This window comes from Callorhinchus milii, unplaced genomic scaffold (assembly GCF_018977255.1).
Source record: "Callorhinchus milii isolate IMCB2004 unplaced genomic scaffold, IMCB_Cmil_1.0 Scaffold7, whole genome shotgun sequence".
NCBI classification, from domain to species: domain Eukaryota; kingdom Metazoa; phylum Chordata; class Chondrichthyes; order Chimaeriformes; family Callorhinchidae; genus Callorhinchus; species Callorhinchus milii.
This window is the reverse complement of record NW_024704748.1, coordinates 22,972,280-22,994,805: the sequence shown is the minus strand read 5'-3', so window position 1 is coordinate 22,994,805 and position 22,526 is coordinate 22,972,280. Positions and strand designations below refer to the sequence as shown.

At 38.5% G+C, this 22,526-nt stretch overlaps 1 protein-coding gene across 2 annotated transcripts in view; it reads left to right on the top strand.

Annotated features, from left to right (window-relative positions):
- The window catches only part of ptprea (protein tyrosine phosphatase receptor type Ea), a 95,485-nt gene that overhangs the window by 46,528 nt on the left and 26,431 nt on the right, over positions 1–22,526 (top strand). The window contains exon 1 of one of the 2 annotated variants that reach the window (XM_007896084.2): positions 16,848–16,920. The exons of the other annotated variant lie outside the window; for it this stretch is intronic. The gene's annotated coding sequence lies outside the window, so the exon portion shown is untranslated. Of the gene's footprint in view, positions 1–16,847; positions 16,921–22,526 lie in introns of those variants that run through there. 2 annotated transcript variants of the gene reach the window in all.

Below are 22,526 nucleotides of genomic sequence, written 5' to 3'. Positions count from 1 at the left end.
CTTGTGAATGTTAAAACAGTTGCACACTCCATCTCACCAAGCCAGTTAGGAACTTAGGTGTCTTGTTTGACCCTGAACTGTCTTTTCCCTTCATATCCGTGTCATGATTTGCTCTGCCTTCCCCCTCCTCCGGAACATTGCCCGACTCCGCCACTGCCTCACCTCTCAGGCCGCTGAAACCCTCATACACTCATTCGTCACCTCAAGACTACGGAAAATCCCTCCTTGTCGGCCTCCCCAACTCTTCCCTCCACAAGCTGCAGATCATCCAGAACTCTGCAGCTCCTGTCCTCTCCCGCATCAGGCTTCGTGACTCCATCATACCCACCCTCACCCGGCTCCATTGGCTTCCCATCCCTCAGAGGATAGAATTCAAAATCCTCATCCTCACTTTCAAGCCCTCCACGGCCTTGCCCCCTCTACATCTCTGACCTGCTGACCGCCTATCAACCTGTTTGCTCAGCAGGCTCTGGCCTGATCCAGGTCTCCCGCCTGACCCGCCCTACCATCAGTGGCAGGGCTTTCAGCCTCTCTGCCCCTACTCTTTGGAACTCCATCCCACAATCCCTTCGCCTCGCTCCCTCTCTTGCCTCTTTCAAGGCACGACTCAAGACCCTCCTTTTTGACGGTGCCTTTAGCCGCCCCCATACACCCTCTGCCCTCCCTCAACCCAACCTTGCCTCCCACATGGTTGAGTCCTGATTCCTGAATGTTCGGGTCCTGATTCCTGAATGTTCAGCGCCTTGGGAGGTCCTCCTGACGTGAAAGGCGCTTTACAAATGTAGTGTTGTTGAGACATACAAACACTCTGGGATGCAACCCTGTATGAGGGGTGCTATATAAATTCAAGTTGTTGTTGTATTTTTGGAATATCAACAATGCTATTGACATTTGAAGGAAGTTCACACCCAAAAGAGTATGTGAAGTTATCAAGCCCAGTGGGTTGTTAATTGAGATTTATATGGAAGAGGGTGGTTGAGATAATACAGAAAACTGGATTTCGAAGAAGAATGGTCAGAGCAACCTTTTTTGAGATACATTGATCACTAAAAGGAAAGTCTAAAGAAAGTCTTCTTCCAGAAGAAAGGATTGCAAAGATCTTCAGAATCATTCATTGTTAAGCACAGATGTGTGGATTTCATGTTGCTCAGCTTGAGCTGTATTTAATTTAAGACTATATGAATGCATCAGTGCAGAAATTATTGCAAAGCGAGCTTTGTAGTGCTTGCTGGTCTGTGAAAGGGTTTTCCTTCTATCTGTTCTGTCAGGAGTTTTTGCTGCATGTCGTGCCTCAAGGCATTGATTTCAGGTCATGTGGAAATAGGTCACATGGAAATGGAGAATATAAACAGAGGTAGGGAGATGAGAGCTTGCTTCTCACAGCCTAAACATTTATCCTGCAATGGATCAGCTAGTTACTGATCAACTCTCGTCCATTTATATTTCCTAATGACAGATGAACCGATAAGAGCCTAATGCTTGTAACTGGAAGCTGCTATTTACAGGAAAAAAAACTACTTGTTTCAGGTCTTGAGTATTTCAGATCTGCAAATAGCAGATCGCAGACAAATACCGTAAACCTATCAAAATGGTAACTCATGATCAAGTTCCAGCAGAAACTGCATGTCTGTTTTTGTTCACAAGGTTGTTCCAGAAAACCTAGCATGTGGGGAAACAAAAGTTGTGGTCATCTGAAGTTTTATTCTAAGATGAATTGGAACTTTACAAGAAAGCAATCCCTTTTTGATGTTGTCCCAACATCTCATTGGGATCATATTGATTCAGAGAACAATTCAGTGTTTTGGGATTCTAGTCTGAGGATTGCTTGTAACTGCAATGTACCAGCCTTAGTTATTGAGTGTGTGTGGGTGTTATTGGGATGAGGAAGGAAAGACTAACATGATCTGTTTTTTCTGGGAAAGTTATGTCTTTTGTTGGTTAATTACAACAAAGATGTGGTGGCAGTCTGAAATGCTCAGCCTTAATGCTGGTGGATGGTGTCTGGGAACAAGATGCTGAAATGGGAAAGTGGAGAGGCTGTGAGCGAACAGAGTATTAACACTTTGAGAATGAAGATGCAGAAATTTTCATCTTTTACCTCTCAATTCTTAGTGGATAGACTAAACACAGATAGACCAAGTCTTATAATATTTAATGTATGAACATTTGTAAATAATTGCAGGACATCAAACTTATGAGTAGCACCATAGCAATGTTGTGAGATGTAAAGTGGCACTTTTATGGTTAATTTGTGCAATTCGCTTAGGGGGTTCCAAACTGACCTTGCATTTTGCAGACTAACATTGCGTTCGAATCTTAATCCTAACTATGTCAATGCTGATTAAAATACAGTCTGAAACAATGCTATATATTGTATTGATGCTCATGAGTGGCAAGACACATTAGACATAGCTTTAAATTTGTCTTTTGGTTCTGTTTTCCAACTCAGCCTCTGGACTACAATTAATTAAATTACTGCTGCAGGAATTTGATGTAGTCAGAATAAGAAAGTAGCAATTTTAGTGATGCCCTAAGATAATACAGTTCTTAAAAAAAACTAATGATAAAGGTTACACATGTTTTTTTTATTTATAGAGGATGACATTTAATTAGATAATACGTTAAAGCCACAATTTAAAAGTTGACCCTTGGGGAATTGACATAAAATGGATTTTCACAAACACTAAACTTCAAAGGTTAACTTCACGAAAACAAAATTAAATCTGATTGGTCAATTGTTTAAAATAAAATAGAAGAATCTCATTCTTTATCATTTTTTTAAAAAAAGTCTTCTCTTAAACATCCATGATAGCTGGATTTTAAAAAAATGAACTTTTGTGCTGTGGTTATCAAACTGATAGCCCTTTTTGTCCCTTTCTCAGATTGGTCTTCCCTGTGCACGACTACAATGATTGAAAAATCACAATTATAATAATCGTTGCATTTGACAGAGCACCTTATCACGTCAAGATGTCTCAAAGTGCTTAGTTTAAATTCCTGGGTTCTTTGCAAGAGTTTCTTTGATTCAGATCATCGCCTTACTTGTATTTACCTCAATTGCAAGGATTATTATTGGTCCCTGTTTTGGTGCATACGTGTAGGCAAATAAATCCAGGTTACACTGATTTGAAAGGTAACATTCTGTCAAACAGCTGTGTTCGTAATTGCTAGATTTTCAAGATATGCGGCACTCACTGAACAAGACCCTAATCAAACATTGATTCTTCTTCATTAGTAACCTTTTTACAGCTGAATACAGTAATTGAATTAGTTGAGGCTAGATCAAGTAAGGAATTGGCAAAGAGTTAAGAAGGGAGGGGAAGAGAAGAGGTAAGAGCAGAGGCTTGCCTGGTAGGATATTGTAGGGAGGAATAAATGGTGTATGAAGTGCACTGAAGTTCAGAATAACTCTTGAGTTCTGGCATGTTTTATGTTTTGAATCGAGCAGAACGATTTAAGATTAAAAATGAATGATTCCTGTTAGTTGGACACCTGTAACAGTTTGCATTGTTGTTCAGTGAATCTCCTGGAATGCTGTAGTTGGCAGGCACTGAACTAGCGTGCTCCAACTCCAAACAAATCACTAATCCTAGCCTTAAATCCTGACTGCTCCTAACCCTAACTGTAAGGCCGAACAGAAACTCAGATACAACCAGATGATGTCTGGGCATGAGTTGGATATGTTACTTTACCAGTCGAGTTTCTGAAATCTGTGATTCGTATCTGAGTGTTGTTTGTTTCTGTGCAGTGCTGCTCCAGATGGCAGTTTTGTATTAGATCTTGAGGCTGTCGTTGACCTACACAAATGCGACTTCAGTGCTAGGGCTTACACTACTCTTTGTGATGTGAAGCTGAAAAACCTGAACCTCTGGCAGGCTGATTTCATACAGAGTAGCAGTTGGAAACGATCGTATTTAAAACTGCATCTCAACACTTCATGAAAGTGACCTCCGTTTGCACAAGTTTAACGCGAGCCTTTTTTTTCTTTTGTTATGAATAATGCGTTGCTGAATTGATACATTTTCATTCTTAACAAATAATTCTATAGTACTCTCCCCATTTCTTTCCCGACTGAACTTTAGAGCAAAGTGCTGATATTCAATTGGTGTCAAAACCTGTATATGTGGAATTCTTTTTTGGTGCCAGTGAAGCCATTAAAAGGGCTCAACTCAATCATATTTCTACAAAAGTAAGGACGCTTAATTTGAAATCTTCCTATACTGTTCAAGGACATAGGAAATCAACTTTGTATTGCTACATATGAATTGCAATGTTATTTATGAGAAAAGGTAATAGATTAGACAATAAGATTATTTTCTAGTGCAGTTTTGCGTGGATAATATGTTAAATGGAGTCCTGTAGCTCAGTGGTTAGAGCACTCAATTTGCAAGTGAGACACCTGGGTTCAATTCCAGGCAGGGTGAAACCTTGGGCAAGTTTCCTTACTCCACACGCCTAATAATAATCCCTCCAAACAAGCAAAAAACAATAATAAATTGGTCATTTCAATCCGCGACTGTTTGTGGGACACTGCGGTGCGCAATTGGCTGCCGTATTTCACCCACAAATATACAGTCAATTCACTTTACAGCATATTCCGTGAAGCGCTTTGAGACGTCGAGAAGACGTGAAAAGCGCTATATCAAATGCAAGGATTATTATTATTATTAAATGCAGCATTGACTAATCTTGTTGTTAAAAAGGAAATGAAGTTAAATAACTTTTAATTCAATTGTGGCATCTAGTAGATTGTTACAGGAAATAGCCACAGAGAATATGCTTCTTTCTTGTCGCACATCAGTTTGATATTTGTTGATAACAGTCTTTTAATTTCAATTATTAAAACAGTATTACATCAAAATTGCAACGTGTATGATATATTCTCCACAACCTGAACTCTCAGCTGTTACTTTTGGCTCTGCGAGCTGGTTGGAGGCTTTTAGCACTAATCCTAAATAAGCAGACTGCTCTGCTGCATCTCCTTCCTTCATGCCCCAATTGAGCATTTTTGGTCGTAATCCGTCTGACATAGATCCTGAACAGTAATGACCATGTGTGTGGGATGAGCATTAATATGAGATTTATTTGCCCTGATTCTGCGTTTCATTCATTCAGAACATTAGGCACTCAGAATCCTTTTAACATGTTGAATGTTTAATGCATTCAGATCCTGCTGTTGTTTCCCTTTGAGTTATCGCACATCGGGTTTGATATCATATGATTGACAGGGTTGTATGGTTCTCTGTCATTTGGGATGTTTTGATGCAAATGTCAAGACAGTGACATAACAAAGGTCAGACTGTAAACAAGGTTATGTCCAAGCTGTAAATTCTGTGATTCTAACTTCATTGATGTATGTCTCTGTTGCTGCTTTTAATCGGTCAAGACGGCTGGGAACCAGTGAAAACCCTTGAGGTCTCAATGACCCTTTGAATTTTGTGTTCTCTGGATGATGAAATGGATTGAAACTGAAAAATGTGAAAATGAACTAGGGATTAAAAGATTCACCCTTCCCCCCCACTCCCCCCAGAATAGTAGATATGTAGCTCTGGGATGCTACCCTGCTATATAAATACAAGTTGTTGTTGGTGGTGGTGCTGGGGGAGCTCCACTGCATTGTTGTAGGTGCCGTCCTTCAGATGAGACATAACCCGAGGTCCCGTCTATCTGTTCAGGTGAACATTAAAGATTCTGTGGCACTATCTGAAAAGAGAAAGGATTTTCTGTCAGTGTTCTGGCAACAATGCCCCAAATAAAAGTGTTAGTTTACTTCATGGCTGTTTGTGGAACAATTTGGCTGCTGTGTTTGCCTACAAACTGTGTAGCATATTCCGTGAAGTGCTTTGCGATGCTACATCAAATATTAGGATTATTATAAGTCATATAGCTGTTTTCTTGAAGAGGAATCCTTTTCGTCTAGCAGTGCAGAAGGAGCTTTATATGTTTTTTTAAAATCCCAGTGGTTTATCATGAGATTTAAACATCTATACATGAAAGCAATGAGACCAGCTTAAAATGTGTGAGTATCACGTCTGATGCCCGGAACTTGACAGCTCTGCAATTTTCGATTTGCCTCCCTGAAGAAGCTTTCCCTCTAGTAGGAAGAACATTATATAACTTGAGCACAGACACCAGTGTAATCCCCTAATCATAAAGAGGACTTCTGTTAATGCTATAAAGCTGTTGTAACATCTATGACAGACTATGAAGGATGCTGTCATAACTGAAAGATAGCTACAATCCTACCTCGGTATTTCTTTAGCTTCAACTATAAGAAGCATAAAAGCTTTTAAAGGAATTGCAAAAGGTCAGCAGTGCTTCACAGGAAGGAACAGCGATGCAATCTGTGTGGCACGACACTATTGTTGTAGTGCTTTAAAGTGTTACCCAAATGTGCAGTTTTTTTAACAGTGGTTTAAGCTGTTTAAAAATAATAGATATAATTTGATATAGCGCTTTATCACATCGAGATGTCTCAGAGCTTCACAGGATGTACTGTAAAGTGTAGCAGCTATGTATATGTAGGAAAACATGGAAGGCAGACAGGATTATGATTTACTTATCAAGCATCCAAATACTTTTTGTGTTCTTTCCAATTACTAGTTAAGACAACTTTAAGTATCTCAATAATTCTGAAGCACATTTTGTCTTTGAACATTTTTCCTGGGGTCTAACTTTCAGTATTAACTAAAAGATTCCTCAAGTTTTATATGAAGTGCCCCGTCTCTAAGATGGATGTATTGAAGTGCCTCGACTGACTTTCCTGCCTTAGAATAGCCAACTCAGGAATTTTCCCAATCATTATGTCTCAACAGTGGCATACTACTACGAATAGGCAATTACTAGATAGATATCAGGAACAGGAAATGATTATTTTCCCTTCCCCACCCAATGAGAAAATGAGACTTGGTATCGTCTCAACAATCATCCAACAATTGAGCAACTCAGCTTTTAACAGGGATGAGCCTGGTCTGCATGACTCGTGCAACCTTTATAATGTGGGGTACTTCAAGAGCATTAGGCTGTTGGTGCTGAGATCCTTCCCCTTTACTTTGTGGGACAGAATTCAAAGCACCAATGGAAACATTGACTAATCGTTTTCTTCTCTGCTTGGACATTTCCTAATCTTTGTGGAAATTTCCAGATTGGTCAATGGTGTCGTAACTGGTTTGTGATCTTGAGTGCAGGCTAATATCTCAACTAGATCCAACCAAAAATACACGTTCTCTAATACATCATGGGTTGCAAGGTTTACTGTTCTCCACTTGGTCCCAAGTGATAAGTGGCTCCAGAACCACAACAGGGTGAGCCAGAAATTTCAATGAGAATCCCTTCAAACATGCACTGAATTATAGCTGAAAACTTCAGCATCTTACACACGACTACTAATGCATAAATGTGGTCTAAATATAGGACCATCCAATGCGCCCCTTTTTGTTGGCCACTAATTACAATACACTCGCTTTAAACTCAATTTTACAAAGCATTTACTTTAAAATAATGCATGCAGTTCTTGTAACAATTGACGCACAGAACTCAAGATTACAGCATCCAAATAAAATCTGGAAAATTTGCAAATACTTTCTAGATTGCATAACGTTACACTCATGTTGGCAAGTGCACTGCACTATTATCAGCAAAAACAATTTAATTAGAAAACTGTATGAAATAGTTTTTTTCTAAATAAATGAAATGTGTGCTGTCATTTTGGCTTATTTATCTGGATCAAAAGGTTGTGAGTTCAAGTATCATATTAGGATTTGGGTTCATAGTCCTGGCTAACACTGGAGAGCACAGCATTGTCAGTGGTGTTGGCTTTTGGATGAGCTATTAAACCAGTGTCCCATCTGCCTGTCCAGGTGGACAGTAATGATCTTGTGAAACCATTCGGAAAGAGAAGGGAATTTCTCCCATTGTGCAGCCAATTCAACCTCACAATTGTAATTGTTTTTCAACTGACGGCTGTTTGTAGGTCCTTGATGGTGGAAAATCAGTACTGTGTATAAGTCGATCACATTTGAGTAGAATTACATATGAAGTGCTTTGAAATGTTTCAATGTGTTTTTTTTGGTGTAACCAATGGAAGTAGACGATAAGCATCTGAGCTCAAAATAAAGTCAATTCCTGCAATGTGATTCCACAGAATGAAATGTAAACTCTTCAACTGAAGAGCCAGATAGGATTCTCCAGATCACCCAAAATTATGAATACAAAACAAATTCATGAAGTTTGATTTTGTATTGTTGCTTAAACAGTAGCCTGCGAAAGGAAAAAAAAATTGCTTGCTGATTCATACCATAGGCGAATTCAAGCATGACTTTCTGTAGGTTTTGCATTCATTTCACACTCCTATCACTGTTGCTGGCAATGCTCTGAGAGACCTAACGCAATGACCCATTTGAGTTGTCAGATTGTCTTTTGTGTGAGACAAATCTCTGCTGAATTTATTTTCTGCAAAGCTTTTCAGGTGGGTGCAAATTAAAATTGAGCAGCACTAAAGGAAAGTCATACTAGTTCCTGACTTGAAAGGTGCTATGCCAGATGAACAATTATTATTATTACTGTGTTAAGCATGACTTTCTTGATGGTTTCAGAAATTGCTTGAACTTCGATAGCATTGTTCTTACAGTAGCATGATTATTGTGTAGTTCCACAAGCCAAGAGTTTAATGTTATTTAGCTGCATTTAGATATCGGACAACGGATTGCTATCTGTCACTATTTTATTGGGATTGAAATTTACATTTTTTTAACCAAAGCTCTGGTAGTCAATATTCTCCTCTAATATTTTTTGAGGTATTTGAGGCAAATCCAAAGCATGGCCAAATCCCTTTAAAAAGATTAGTTGTGGCAACGTTGTTCCAGAAATTGAGAAGGCTGGATTCACCGTGTGTATATTTGTATATTATGACAATGCATTTGATGAATCTCTTAACATCTTGAGGACAAATGGAATATTTAATTTTCATATTTTTTATTCTGCTCTTGTACCTGAAACATGAATGAATGTTTCTAATTGATGCCTGAGGGTATTCTCTCTTTCACAATTGTATTCTGGTACACATATGATTTGCTGGGAAATATTCTAGTTGGATCAGTGTTTGTATAGAGGAAGTATTAAGACACTGATGCTCCCTCAAGTTGCAACTTCATTTCAATTATACTTTTTATACTGGTGTACAATTTGATCTTGTACATGGAGTTATCTGTGTCCTAACAAGATTGATGTCAAGGACTATCACTATTTCAATGATCTGAGAAGTAAAAACAGGAATATTGTAATTTCGTAACATTATCATCTTGGATCAAGATTACATATTACATTTTATTGGCTTGGATCACACATTCTATATGATGGGAGTGGTAGGAAGTGAATGGGCATATTGGAATTCTGTGCTTGGATAAGAATGCTGCTTGCTTCAGATATGCATTTTTATCTGGAGTAATCTGTACCAACAAGACAGCTAAACTCCTTTTTGTTTAGATAGAAGATTTAGACTGTCGTTGAGCATTTGGTGCATCAGAGTTTGAATCTAAATTGCATTGATGTGGATGATCTGTGTAATTAGAGCAGATATTTCACTGTGGAATGTCGTAGTGTGATTAAATATTTTTAAAAAAATTAAAGCCATATGTACATGCTTTATTGTTTTGTTTGAGCAAATTCCCATAATTCCTGTACAGATACAAATACAAATACCTAAAAGCTGCATTTAATTTGATGTTTTTACTGAACAATACAAATTTGCACTTTGTGCATGCATCCTGTTCACGGGAAATGCTGCTGATGTCATTTTGTAAAGGAAGTGCCTCTTGTGTTTAACAGGCATAGAAGGTGACATCAGTGTTCACTTGATGACTCGGAAGTCAGACTTTTTTGGGGTTTGCTTATAGAGTGATTGGAAAACATCATATTCAGCGGACATAATATGGGATAGTTATGAAATGCAGACAGGTCTGTTGGTTCAAAAATAAACATTTGTTCAAAAATTACGCTTTAACCTTTTCACCAGAATTGTGTTTATTGAATTGACAGGAACTTTAGGGCAATCTATAGTTACCCTGAACTGTGATTGAAAATGCATCTCCAGTGCTGCAAATATAATTAATGGAATTACTGCTGCACAGGTAGGACAAAAGTAAAGTGGCACTTTGAATTATGCTTCTCAACTCTGATGACCCATAGTTGAATAGCCTGCAAACACTGTCTTGGCTCATCAATGGAGAATGGCTGCATAGGTGAGTGCTGGAGGGCAGTTGACATCTACATAGCTGTAATGTGAATTGTAAAAAGGAAGAGCAAACATTGTGGGTCGTGGCTGGAGGATTTGTCAAAACCTAATGTTGAATTGAATATAAAGATGCAATGTCTTAATCTGCAACATTTCATGGTTAAAATAAAAAACAAGGCAAGTTTTGCTCAGGTTCATATGCACTTTATTCATACAATAATAGTACACAAACCTGAATTATTTGGAGTAAAAAGGGAAAGGGCGATATGGTTCTAAGTATAGGCTTATGCTGCCCTTGAGGGTTAAAATCTATATCAAGGTTTGTTCTGGAGGAAAAGCTGAAGAAGGTGACAAGAGTCGTAATAAACAAAATGGATATGTGTGATTTAAAAAAAAATCCTACAGGCATGAAGCTTGATTGAATAAAAGTGTTGCTGGATGAAATAGCTTTTTAACTTTTGGCCGATTGAATTTTCACAACTTTTATAGTGAGTCGATTGCCAGTCTAAATTTTCCAGATTGTGATGTAACATCTATGCGCACAAATACCCACATCTTAATGAGCATTGTCTAGGATGGATCAATTATCAAGGCAGTCCACCAGATATTACCTCTCAGCCTCCAGCAGTGATATTCTTAAAAGAGACAAAGAAGATACTGGAGCAGCTGAAAGATAAACTGCTTGGTATAATCTGTGTTTAAATTTGGAAATAAATATTAGTAAAGATTAATACTGACTAAAAGGAAACTGCTCGCTCGTAGAGTTGAACTCTGTTTACTGCCCTTCATTCTACCATTGGCGGCTGTGGTTTTAGCCACTGTGCCCCGAAACTCTGGAGCGCTCTTCCTCTATCCCTCCGTCTTGCCCCTTCCTTCCCCATCTTCAGGTCATGCTTAAAGACCTTCCTCACCTCCTCCCGGCTTGGTGTCGTGCTCCATCACTGTCAAGTGCTCTGGGACGCTACCCTGCATGAGGGGCGCTATATAAGTGCAAGTTGTTGTTGTTGCAACCAGGATCATTTTGGATCTTGAGGGGAAGAGTTCATGCAATGTTTTTATCCTTGAGTTGTGATGTTCAAAAACTGTTCTGAAAAACCTTTTATCTGTAATGTTAAAATAAAATGATGTCCTTTGGTGGCAAGTTACTTCCTTCAGCACTTTAGAGCATGATATTTTAGGTATTGGTCTTTTGCAATCCTTGCTGCCTTCAATGCTTATTGCTAGTTCCTTATGGTTGCTTAAGCAGCCATTGAAGCTTATCATTATTCAAGGGCAGTAAACTCCATGGGACATCGAATGACAACAACAAGATTGCATTTATAGAGCGCCTTTCACGGAGGGAGGATGTCCCAAGGTGCTGGACAGTCGGGCCGGGACCCGAGCAGGGGGGAAATGGTCAGGGAGAGGGAAGGGAGGGAGCGAGGAGGGGGTAGAGAGTCGAGAGGGGAGCTGAAGGCACGGTTGAAGAGAAAGGTCTTGAGACTGGCCTTGAAGGAGGAAAGGGAGGAAACAAGGCGAAGGCACTGGGGGATGGAGTTCCAGAGCCTAGGGGCTGAGAGGCTGAAAGCCCGGCCACCGATGGTAGGGCAGGTAGGGACATATTAAAGGTGCACCATGGAAAGTCCAACTTTCCATTTCTCCCTCATATCTAGCTGCAATCTGAAACTTAATTAACGAACTCTTGCCTGAACCTCTGGACTTATGTTGTAATAAATGATTGACTTTGTCATCTCTTTCTCTTATCTCCACATGCAACGTAAGTAAACTCCAAGTGGTTAATCCACCCTTATGGATTTGTACTCCAGTAAGGCAGTTGTGAGATCACGTTTTTGCCTGCCATTGAGTTTTATTTGCCAGTAGAATAAGGTGTATGTTTTTAACCCCAATGTACTGGTTAACTCTCGAAAATCATTTTGTAGAGACAGTGTTTCAAATTTCTTGCATTGGCACCCTGGCATTTAATCATTTCTTTTGCAAATTTCATGCTGCAATACACTGGTTTATCAACTCATAAACCAAACCAAATGAAAAATTATTCACTGACATTAATAGCATGACCATTTACACCCTGATTTGTTCTGTATCGAATCGGGCCCCTATCCCCATTTCAACAAAGCAATCTAAATTAGTGCCAGTAAATTAAAATGTTGCAATTAATATTGCTGCCTGATTGAATTTGAAGTTTCCTTAATGTCACCTCGTCTCTCTAGACTTATTCGCTTAAAGTTAATTTCTTTCAGAAAGCATTTCTGATCATTTGCAAGGGGGTCATTTTAAAGAGCTCTTCAATGAAGAGATCTTTGTACTTGCTTTTTTTTTTGCTGTTTTGCCGATTCTCCCTGGACCACAAAACTCTTGAGTGAAGAGGCAACGGGGTAACCTGCTTCCAAGCCATTGTGATGCTACTCTTACCCAGTTGCTGTAAGACAAACTGAAGGGACGCTACATCTGATTTTCTCTTTCTTTTAGGAGAAGCCATACTCAGTTTCTGTTCAGTCTCTCTCTATACAGTGCTGCTTAGCCTAAGACATCAGGGCTGGTGGAACTGAATTTTGTGGTTCCTTCTCTATTGTGCTGCTAATGTTCATAACCTGATTTTAAAATCTCTCAGAAATAGGCTGCTTTTGGCTTTTCATATGTTTAAACCGTAATTCAATTTGGTGTTCTAAAACCTGCACCTCTTTAAGCAGTGAAGTTGAGTATTATTTTTAAAACTATTGATTTCCCAGAAGTAGGAAATGCTGAATGTGGATGGCAAATTAGTGGTAGAGTCCAGTTCAAGCTATTAATTTGGAGTTAGAAATGTCTAACACCCCAGAGAGTCTATTAAAAGAATGTGTTATTCTGCTGACATCGAGAAAACTAGATTCTAAGATAATAGGAAGCTGGAGATATTTGATAGAGAATACCAATGACTGTCGCTGGTAAGAGTTTCTCTATTTTATGTGAAAGAATTTTGACTGAAATAATCATTAAAGAAATAATCTGTGGGAGGATAGCAAAGCTTAATGTTGAACCAATTAACACTCATAGAATAGAAATATTTAGTCAATGGTAATATTTTCACTCTTTTGGTGATGAATTGATACAAGTTAAAAAAATTATTATGTAGAGATTTAATGATTTTCATCTTAATAATCATCCTTGCATTTGATATACTGCGTATCACATCATCGAGACGTTTCAAAGAGCTTCAGAGAATATCCTGTGGAATATTTTTAAACATAGTTGCGAAAATATTTGCTGATTTTGTAGTGTATGTATCGCTTCACTGGCGAGATTGAAATCTATTGAATTCATAGTTCTTTGGCAGTCATGAGGAAACAACAGTCTGTATTTCGTATCATTTTTGGGCAGTTGTTGGCCATGTTATTGGGTAATTTTGCTGTTTGAGCAATGTTAACGATGCCATTAAATAAAGCCTTGAGGGGAGAAAAATATAGGCGAGAATTTAGCCAGGAGAAATAAACTCTCCTCAGCAGCAGCAAAGCAATTTATACTTTCTGCTCTGCGCCACATAGCATCTGGGCCATCAGAAAACACACACCTGAGCATGTGCAGGTCGATCACTAATAAAAGTTCTTTAATAACATTCAAAAACCCATGGAAAGTTTCTGGGTGATCAGGTCACTCTCAATGGAGCATGGGGGAGTGAGCCAGATTCACATTGTATGGTTCTACTGCAGAGGATTTGAATTGTACTTTCAGGAGCGGGACTCCAACATAACATACTATCTCAACCTCACGTTGTACATCACCACCAACTGTGGTGCAAATGGACCATTATTATTTGAACTGAACTATAATTTGCATAATTTGTCATCTCTGGTCTCAGAACTGTCAACTTCAAATAATTTTTTTTTCAGCTTATTTCATTTTGGTGTCATGATTATTTTTAGTTGACAAATTGTGGGTTTTTTTCAGCGAATGAATAGCCTACCATGTTAGAGAGAACACCTATTCTAAATGTTTTTTTGTAATCTGAACGTTTTTTCCATGTTCTCTTGTATAGCGGCAAGACAAAATTAAATGCAGCATACCATTTTAACTGGATTAATTGTCTAATCTGATACAAGTGACCACATAATTAGGAGAATGTCCAACGTGTTACTTACATATGTGTATATATGATGCAAATTAGGATTAATTCAGCAAACGTCTCAGCAAGAATAGATTCTAAAGTATATATTAGCAAATGATTTTGCAATTAAGGTATACGAAAATGCACTAACAAGATAGGTATGAGGCATTTGCACTTAATAATCTTGTGATGGTTAATAATAATAACCCTTGTATTTGATATAGCGCTTTTCACATCTTCTAGACGTCTCAAAGCGCTTCACAGAATATGCTGTAAAGTGAATTGACTGTATATTTGTGGGCGAAATGCGGCAGCCAATTGCGCTAAGCATTGTCCCACAAACAGTCGTGGATTGAAATGACCAATTTATTATTGTTTTTTTTTCTTGAGGGATTATTATCAGGCATGTGGAGTAAGGAAACTTGCCCAAGGTTTTGTCCTGCCGGGAATTGAATCCAGGTCTCTCACTTGCGAGACGAGTCTCACCACTGAGCTCGAGGACTCCGAACGGGATTGTTCCCATTTATATCCAATTTAACGATGGTCAGTAATGCATTATTGAAGGATATGTGAAGCTTGGTTTCTCTGTGTGCATTGAACGGCCAACCTTTAAATTTTATCAAACTCCAAACCAATTAGATGATGATTTGTGGAAATCCTTTTCAGATTATCTGTCGTTTCATATACTGTACTGTCTGCAGCGTGTTTACTTTTGCCAAATACCATGCTTTCACTGACAGTCTGTGAATGCCTTATTATAATACGTGGATTACACAAATGAGTAGCTTGCATGCGATAGAAGAAAGTAAGCATGTCTGTCACTGAATAGTCAGTAATTGATAATACTGTGAAGAATACTGATAGAACAGTGGATCTTGTTGAATGAGGGTGTACAGTATCTGATCACGAGCTGAGCATCAGACCCATGAATATGTAGAAGACCAAATTCAATCAGCAAAACCACTGCAATTGAAATTGTGATTCATCCCTTCACATTTGTTGGTTTAAATTTATTTTAGTTGTTTTTTGACTAAATAGGGAACTAGTGGTTTGGAGCTGATGCACTGCTTAAGATGTTTTGCATTGGAGGAGTACAATTATAGGGGGAGAAAACAATTTAACGTGCAGATTATAAGACAAAGTACAATAGAAATGCAGTAAATGTCCAAATATTATACCAAACCTAATAGTCTTTATTTCAATGAAACCAGTACTGATGATGTTATTTTTGTGGCAGCATAATACAAACAAATACAAAATGAATTACAGTTGATAAAAAAAGCTTATAGCCATGCATTTTTTTTGTTTCAATTGTGCCAAAAACCTGAAAATCCCACTTAAGAATCGAGATTACATTATTCGCTGCATTAGGCAAGTTACATTATCCTCTACTTTCATGAAGGGATCATATAACATTGAACCAAAATTTGTTGCTGAATAATTAATTCAGCCAGTGAACCTGTATGTTCTGGGAGAATAGTTTCCACTATTATCGATAAAAGCAGGAATCCACATAGAGTCAAGCATGAGGATGCCGAACGCTATAATAATGAATCGAAAGTTTTGTTGTCTACAAAACAGGATAACAAAACACACACTCCTATTCCGCACAGTGGACAGTCCACTGCTGTAATCATTTCATGTTTGTATAAGAAAGATGGTTAGCATGTAATTTGTTTCTCAGTTTGTTTTTCCCTGTTGCCAAATAATGGAGCATATCAGGGACAAGAATATAATTCTGAACATAGTAAAACCATCGAGCCTGTTCCACCAGTTTATTTGATCTTGACAAATCTTTTTATCCCAATACTTCAATGGCAATATATGCAGTTGCAAAATTCCTCCAACATAAAGCAGCCAGATTTGCTTTACATTGTTTTTTTATATAATTTTATTGAAGCAATCAACTTCTTAAACTTTAAAACTCGTGTACATTGTAAAGTATCTGATAGATGCATTCCCAGCCACGAGCTCGCGCTAAATTAGTTCACTGCGAGATTAGCACTCCCTAGCGTATTCACTTGTAGCACTAATTTTAGAATTGTTATGGTGTCCTTGGTGCGAATGTGCAAAATAATTTGTCACTGCACGGCTTTTGTGAGTTTAAAATCGACCTAAATATAGAGCGATTTATATTTAATGGGAAAAAAAGGTTTAGACAGTTTGAAGGGTTTCTTATTTCAAGATGATGATTGTCTTTGTTACAGGTCAGTGACCAAGCTGTGCAGTCCATAAATGAGAATGCAGCAGGAATTGCACAGTTGGTAATCTTGTTGATTTCATGCAGTTTGATTAGATATTTGGAGACATACAAAAGATATGGAGCATTCAGCCCTCTTCGCTGAGGCTTTGGTGAGGAGGAGCGGGGAGGGGGAAAGAGGGTCAATTCACATCGGCATGAATGAGACGTGATGTACAACGATTTATTGTAACTTGCCCTCTCTTTTTAATCTATTGTAGGCGACGACTGTATGAGTTGCTTCACAAATGGGTTCCCACATGTCATCGGACAGGTCTCACTAGCGATCTATCCCAGGCTAGTCTGACTCTGCCTCTCTAGTGTTTGTGCGGGTGCTTCTAGTCTAGACGGATAGAAACTCCTTCATTTGTAAGTAACCAAAACTATCAATCTGGCTGAGCTGAAATTTGATATAAAGGATGTTGAAAGATTGAATTGCTCCCTTGTCAATAAGCTGTAATAGCCTTTGAATATCCTTGCTGTGTGAGGCCTTGAAGTTTCCGCCCTGGGCTGGAGGCAGGACGTCTGCGATGTACCAGACGCTGCAAACAAACACTAACTCTTAATTGCCGTGAAAGTGGTGGCATATCTGCACAGTGGACCAAATGAGTGAGGAATGCGTGGAGGGTGGGGAGGTTTCCTTCAAGACCTGTCTCAAGACCCTGCTCTTCTTTCAAGACTGTGCCTTCGATCAATCTCCCAGATGCCACCCCCAACTCAGGTCCGAAACACTGACAGTCTAGCGCCTTGGGACATCCTCCTGACGTGAAAGACGCTATACAAAATGTAATTTTGTTGTTGTTCTTATACTAAGAATGGAGCAATAGGAAAACGTATGATATGTAAAGAGGTGCTGCTACTTGTACCCGCCCAGTAGTGATAATAAAAGTAATAATACTTGCATTTGATATGGTACCTTCTTTATCAAAGTAAAGTGCGGTGACTGTGAATTTGTAGGCAAAGATGCCAGCCAATTTGTGCTCAGCAGTATCCCACACACAGCCATGAAGTGAATGACCTATTTTATCTGTAACGCTGTTTGAGTTCAGGCACAGGCAGAACCCCCGAATATCTCAGCAGAGAGATTAAAAGGCAATTGCTCAGGGCGGATGAGATGCATTTTCATTCTGAATGGGTTTCTGACAGCCTGGTAAAGTTAATGCTCTCTTGACTGTTCATACATGAGGAGTTGATAGCATGTTACTTGCCTAGTTGAAGCGTAGAAGGAAAAATGTTCCAGAAGGGTAGGAGTAGACAGTGCAAGCAATGAAAACATGGTGATTTATTTTTATATCAATTCTGGAGTTAATTACCAATCAACTAGATGTCAGCCTGGCTCAGTTGGTAGAACCCTCACTTCTGAGTTAAAAGCTTTTGGGTTCAAGTCTTGGGTTTGATTTTAATATCCTATTTTCTTAATTTGTGGTGTTACCAGGATACTCTCCAGTAAATGGAGGGATGCGGAATGCATCACACACATAAACAGCTAGCTTGCAGGTCCACTTAATACGAGTTCTTGTGCCTCTCGTATATACGTTTAATAATAATAATCCTTGCATTTGATATAGCACCTTATCACATCTTTGAGATATCTCAAGTCGCTTCACAGAATAAACTGTATATTGACTGTATATTTTGTGGGTGAAATATTTGCCTATAAAATAGGCAGTCCTGGCACTCTATAGTATATCCTGTGAAGATCTCTGAGATGTCCTCCCAATGTGAAAGATGCTATATCAAACGCAACGGTAGTTATTATTTAGTTGCTCTGCTGTTCGAGTACCATCTAACATCTTTGATCATGTCCATGCGAAGTGCACCTAGCAATAATAATTAATGCATTCCATACTTTAATTGCACTTTTGTGACTGCAAAGGAGTCGTTTTTCAGCAGCTCTTTAATGCTAGTTTAGAGATGCAATTAACTTACGCAATAAAGAGCACAGCAGGTGTATATCAAGGGTCCAACCGCTAGGGATTATTTTGACACGCCGTGAAGCTGAACACCACAAGAATTGCTGATGTGGTTGAAAACAAAATTAAATAAAATGTGCATGCCTGTAGGTGGGATTATTGCCATGACTCACACTACTCGGGTGTCCTATATATCAATAATATATTGTTAAGTGATTTCATATGTGAAGAATATTGAGAGAATTACCATTTTTATGTTCCAGTGTCTTCTGTACTGCAAATGTTGGGAGCTCGTGAATATTAATGAGTTTGTACTTAATTATGTTGGCGAGAGACAACATGTAAGCTGAGGCTGTTTTTTTTCAAGTTCACCACCTCCCCTATGCATTCAGTATTTATTGCTGTGTAAATTGAAAGCATTTGCAGTGGAGAGACGTAGAGCTGCTTCAGAAAGAATAAAGCCTATACAAGGATTGCCCCTGACAACCGCAATCCTCGTCAGTCATTACATAAGTAGTTCAAGTGTTGAAGAAGTAATAACAACAACAGCTTGCATTTATATAGCGCTCAGAGCACTTGTATCTGTATGCTTGTATCTGTACACTTGTATGTTGGAAATGTACCTTAGTGGAAGTAATCGGAATAAAACATTAAATCACGATCCTCATTGGTTAAGTGACATTTTTAGCAGGGTCAACATAAAAATGACATTTTATCATCATGAAGGTTGCTTCTGTAGCAGCAGAGACAGCAGCTCTGTTGTGAATCATGGTAGTGTGCATTCAGTGAGGTGATGTAGGTGTAGGGAGAAACCAAAACCAGAAGAAAAAAATAGAAACCCAAAACTGGAAAAGCATATCTGTCAAACCTAATCTCAAAGTGAGAGGTAGTTAAAATCTCAAGTGTGAACTTGATGAAGACAAGTCGAGACATGGTCAAGAAAACAAAGAAGGGAAGCGAAAGCAACAGGCAGAGAGCAAGGATGCAAATCTACTAACAAACCACAAAGAGGCAGCTGATAGCCTGTTAACAAGTTTAAAATGCTGAGACATGGCACACAGCTATATTCTGTGCAAAAGTCAAAGACAGGGCATATTTGAAGTGTGCGTTGACCTGGCTTGAGCAGTGTGGTAGGCTAAAGGTGAAAAGGGCAAGGGAGAGTGTTTGAGAGTGTCAAAACCATGGACCTCAGGGAGCTAAGATCATACTTCAAATGAGAGACTAGAATTCACAGAGCAGGGCTTCACTGTGGGCTGGTTCTGTGCAGCTTGTTGTACAGGATTTGATGAGTATTGGCAATGTAGAAGAATGCCACTATTATGCTGAGGTTCCTGACATTTCACGGGTTATTCATGAGTAGTGAGTGTATCATAATACGGAGTATAAGAAGAGCGCCCTCTGTTGTAATGATAAAGGGAAATTTAAGGCGCAGTGCAATCTCAATCACCAATGAATTTTTTTTGTATTTACCAGATTATTTTAAGTAGATGTTTTCCAAGTGGCTAAGATTAAACCCAGCTGGGTGCAATCTTTCATCAGATGACAGCCTTTAGATACTATGTCACTAACCGCTAGATCTCACGCCATCTAGACTCTATCTATCAGTATTTAAATCCCACCTAAAAACCTATCTCTTTAACTGTACCTATGCACATCTCCCCTTTTCTCTCTTGTTCATATGTACAAACCCCATCATTGTGAAGTGTTTTGAGATGTTATCCTATATGTGAATGACGCAATATAAATAAAAGTTGTTGTTTGTTGTATTATGTCAGTGCTTTCTCAAAACTGACCGTGTGACGTGCAGAATGTATCCTTCATTTGCTAAAGTGAAAAATGCTGTTGCCCACATTTAGGTCTGTCATTGTACCAGAAAACCTCAGCAATAGGCAAATCAACAGAGTGGGAAAATGCAATTACATCAAGCCTGGCTATAACTTCTCTAAATGTGGAGTGTTTAATTCCTGATTTTGGTCAATATGCAAAAGTTGCAGAAATGCCATTCACAGAATGGAAACAGTTCAGAATCTTATGGCAGCTAAGACACTGTAGACATATCTAATTTTAAGGTCATAATCATGAATATATTTAAAAGCTAGTCATCAGAAAGTAACTTTTAACTGATCACTATGACTACACTTTCCTTGGATGAGCAACAGCTTATCCAAAGAGTGGATGTTAGCTGAAGGCCAGCTCTTGACTTACAGAATCCAGAACTGCTAACCGTTTGCCTGAAGGCTATTCAGACAGAGCCAGGTAAAATACTGTCTGGCATCAAATTTGGAGAGAAATAGAAAGATAGCGATTATCTCTCCCTGATGACTGGGGGCTCCAGTTCTGCACTAGGGCATATAGTCACAGGTTTGAGCATAGGTCAGTGCTGGATTAATATGACAACAAGATTACATTTGTATAGCGCCTTTCATGTCGGGAGGACGGACCAAGGCGCTGAATAAATCTCAGTAGGAGCAGCATGTAGGGAGATCCAATTGGCCATGAGGCATAAGATAATGCAACACCAGACATATTAAAACGTGTGAAGTGTACATTATAATTAAGACTACACCAATACCTATGACATGAAATGTTGCATTTCAGCTAGTCGTTTAATGACAGCAGGAGACTCAAAGATGAAAGTATGCAGGAGCAGAGACTGCCGTCTGCTTTTCTATGAAATAGTTACTATTCCTAAAATATTACAGTGAGTGCTAAGAAAAGTGTTCGTTTGGAAACAAATTCTGCAGTCCAGAGTAAATAATGTTCATGTTTACTGATCGCTTCTGGTTTGAATTTTTCCCATTCCAAAAATAGAGAATCACAGCGTCTGTGGTGTATACAGCACTTCATTGTGATGGATAAATTCCTCCATTTCAGCCCTAGAATTTCCATGTTTATTCTGGTGTTGAGTCAGCACTGCTCGGTTTATTTCCTCCCATGTCGTCAGCTTACTAGTGGTTACATTTTTTAAAAATAGAGTTTGTATAAAATTGTCCTTGTGTATAATGGTACGCTCCTGGAAGCTACCCTACGTGAACAGCACTATATAAATGTGAGTTGTTGTTGGTAGACTATCTGTGTTCAGGCACAAACTTTCTCTGCAAAAACAACAATAACTTGCATTTATATAACACTCTTCACACTGCATGGCACCTCTGTTCAGTTTGATTCTATTATTACATGCCTCACTTGTTAATTTTGTTAAACACAGTGCTTTATGATTATTTTTTTCATATTCTGGTTAGACATGCTGAACATTTCATTAACCTCAACAGATGTCATAATTGACATGAGTCTGGCTTTATCTATTAAGTGTGCATTGTTGATGAATTTCCTAAGTAGTAGTTCCCTTTTAGTTAGTTTGATGTATTGATAGCACTCAGTGCTAAACTTAATATTACATAGTTAGCTGTAATATCACATAATGGATGAAGGCCTAATATTAAAGCCTAAGGCTTTTTATACACAAGAAAGCAACGTGACTGTTTCTGTGTGAACCAATACAAGTATAAATATGTCGGTAGCCAATTCTACCACAGGAGTCCTCACACCCAATCTTAATCACTCCTCATTCTGTGCTCTTAAAGCAAGGAGACACTGGATAGTAATATTAGTGGGAATCATATTCTCAGGTTTATCCAAAGCGGTGAAGATATTGAGCAAATTGATTATTAAAAAAAAACGTTAATGCAATGCCCACCCTGTTCCATTAGATGTCACCCAAATGCTTCTCAATACTGCACTGTATTGCTGGAGTCTGATCTATACATTGGATTAAGACTTAATTTAGAGTAGAAATATGGACAGGCAGTGAAATCGTTTTGAGATGCACATTTATTCAGTATTGGCAACTTGTCTCTAGCAGTGCCAAGATAAGGCACGAACATATGTTTGTTTTTGCTTTTCACAGATTAACTGTTATTGGAATTCTCAAAAGGCTGCAGATCCAATTTTGTTTATGTTCTGAATAGTTGTAGCATTACTTCTGTTATTTTATATGCTTTAGCTTTGTACTTTACGGTTTGCTGTATTTTTTTTAAATTCAGTCAATTAATTGTAAAGCAT